Source organism: Zeugodacus cucurbitae, chromosome 2, assembly GCF_028554725.1.
Source record: "Zeugodacus cucurbitae isolate PBARC_wt_2022May chromosome 2, idZeuCucr1.2, whole genome shotgun sequence".
NCBI classification, from domain to species: domain Eukaryota; kingdom Metazoa; phylum Arthropoda; class Insecta; order Diptera; family Tephritidae; genus Zeugodacus; species Zeugodacus cucurbitae.
The window spans coordinates 46,735,132-46,738,416 of record NC_071667.1 but is presented as its reverse complement, the minus strand read 5'-3'; positions in this window follow the sequence as shown (position 1 = coordinate 46,738,416).

Below are 3,285 nucleotides of genomic sequence, written 5' to 3'. Positions count from 1 at the left end.
AAGCGGCGTATCGAAAACAGCTTTTAAGAAATTATATTTAGTTGTCACGCTCAGAAGAGATTTCATACGGTCATAAGCAACCTTAGACATCACTAAGTTTTTTGCTATAATATTGTTATTAAACATTATTTACTTTAATGTGTAACACATGGTCCATTTATTATTCATTATTATTTGCATACATTAAGCCTATTGTAATATACTATTTTTTTTATTAAGTGGTATTTATCTGATGTTTACAATACCATAAAAAACACATGGTGCATAAAAAGAAATTATTTTGTCAAACAAAGATATTTTAATATGACCACATTAGTACAAAAATTAAATTGGCCATTATAGACGAAAAATAATATCACAAAGCTAAACCCTGATGCTTTATTTGTAATATTGGATCACAAATGTTCCGCGGAAACTCTAACCTCTAATAAATTTAGTCTCTTACTTTACATACAAGCATATTATATATATTTATTTATTGTTTTTACAAATACATGCGACTTAGTCTGTCGTCTATTCGTAATAATATCAGTAGTTTGAATAATAATCAAATAATACATATAGCTAAATGTAAACTAATACTACGAAAATCTAAACGAATAAACTTATATTAATAGTGTACTTTGATTAGTGAACCTATTTTGGTCTTTAGAGACCCACTAAAAGGTGTTATAAATTAGAAAATGGCAATAATTTTTTTTATCCACACAAGATACAACCCTAAACACAAAATTAAAATTTAAAGGTGCATATACATATGTATGTATTTATAAATATAAATAATATTTGTACATTGCGAATAAGTAATATTTAACTTGTGTATAAACATTCACACATGCATTTGTGCATTGGCATGATGGCAGTCAATAAATAAATAAATCTACGAAAGTTCCCACACACTGAGGCAAACACAGTTTTGGTACTACATGCAAAATAGTGGCACTGAAAAAAGTCTAGTCATTTATGTATACATAAACTAATATGTACTGATAAGCATAACGAATAAATGGGAGTGGAGAAACCAATATAATTAAGCCAACCGAATCTTATTGTCATAAATTAGCTATAGGCAATAGATAGTTGTAAGGGTTTGACTAGACATTGTACATAAATACAATCGTACATATATTGCTATGCGATATCTCACATTATGAATTAAGTTTCCGTCCAGATACGAAAGTCGCGTTTACGTTTTAAATAAAACACGCAGAAAATGGAGCGTCTGCGGAAATATCAAATTTTCACCAAACAATCCCCGGAGCACTATTATTGCTTACATATTTATTTGCTTTCGCTGAGCGGAAATTCTTTTCGAAACTCCTTCAACAAATTTTTGAATTCAATTTAGAAAATCGGTTTTTGACTAGTCAGCATTTTTTCACGCACGGAAACGAAAACGATCAATAAATAATGTAGACACTAATTTATTATTATAGCATAAAATAATTAATATAAGTATTTATCAAATATTATCTAATAAATGATTGAAAAGAGTAGTGGGGGCGAAGCTTAGTTGTTAGAAATCACAAATTAACGCAATATTTTTTACTATACATGAAATTATTATTATAATATATATAGCATTAGTGTAAGCAAACATGTACATTTGTTATCATTTTACCATAGTTGTTATGAAAGTTTGTTTATTAAATCGTAAAATCGTACAAATAATTACGTATTGCTTCTGAAGAACGATAACGAAGAAATATTAATATTATAAAAACTTAAAAACGGTGTTTTATTTGGGACAAATTATTGTTTATTATATGGTGCAAAATAAACCAATATGAAGTTCTCGTTACATTCCCCGTTTTGCAGTATTAATGGCCTTTTCCAGAAGTTGTTGATTTTGAACGGAAAATAGCTAATAAATTATTCGCTGACCCGCAACTACTTTTCTTAACTTCCTAATTATATTAAAATGATATATAATCCATATATCCACTTCATTTATCTGGTTATTTTTTCACTACAGTTATCAAAAATGTTCATGGAAATTTAATAAAACCGGCTGTTAGTAAATTTAATTTAAATAAAGGACTACTTAGAAGTTTAAGTCCACAAAACCTTTCTCTCGAAAACTCATAATGCCGTCTTGATAATGCAGGATAAGCGCACAAGAGATGCTCCATTGTTGGTACCTTACTCTTGACATTTCTTGCAGTCTTCGCGATCTACCAGCCTCATCTTGTAGGCGTGCGCCTCCACCAGACAGTGACCAGTGAGTATGCCGACCATGTTCCTACATCCTTCTATCGGGCGACAGTACAAATCTCGTGTACTTCTGACCTACAAAGTGTGTAAAGCGACACATAACTTTTGCGGTTTTGCATCCCGGTAGATTCTTCCAGCGCGATTTGAACTGTTTTACCAAGTTTCTGTCTACATATATCATCATATAGGCAGTACATAGGTTTACCTACGTTGATCATGATCATTTCAGATGACAGTTTTACGCTTCTTTTGGCAATCTCGTCCACTACCTCGTTACCCCCTTTGCCCTTGTGGCCTGGCACCCAGTAGAAGTGTCCACTACCTCGTCGCTACGTGTCGCCTATTTCTGGCGACATCCTCCTCTGCTGCCCTGCCACACAAGACAGTTTTGACTGATGCAAAGGTTTTGATTGATGCAAAGGGAAAATATTGCCGCCTGACTGTCTACGTATGTACAGTAATCCCCGCTTAAGTGCCCACTCTTAACATTCAAGACTTTTGAGACACTTAAGAGGGAAAGGCACTTAAATGTATCCCGCTTAAGTGCCTCGAGGCACTTACCAAGCTATTTCTCAAATACTTCGATCTAATATTTTTCCTTTTAGGATAAAAGTCACATTTATTTCTTATTAATACAAATAGATATGAAAAAAAACATTACAAAACTATGTACATATATGTTTTCCTTCTGACAATACTCAGCGCATTCAATGTCAAAAATATTAAAAGGCACTTAAAACAGGAAAATTGCAAACAGTTTTTGTGGCTTAAATATTACAGGCATTTAAGCGGGAAAGGCACTTAAGCGGAGGCTTTAAGCTTGGAATTTTATATGTAAATTTAAAGAAAAAACAACGATGCCGCAAAATATGGTCACGTAAGCGAGAAAGACACTTAAACTGCCCCCCTTAAGCGGGAATTACTGTATATATTAACTTTAGAGTATCCTGTTGGTGCGTTTAAGGATAACTCCCAATTGCAAACGCCTTCGCTTGAAATATACTGTAGTGATCCATTAGTTTGAAAGGATGCCTTACACCGAACTCCGGGCAGTATATTCCCTTGCCTACT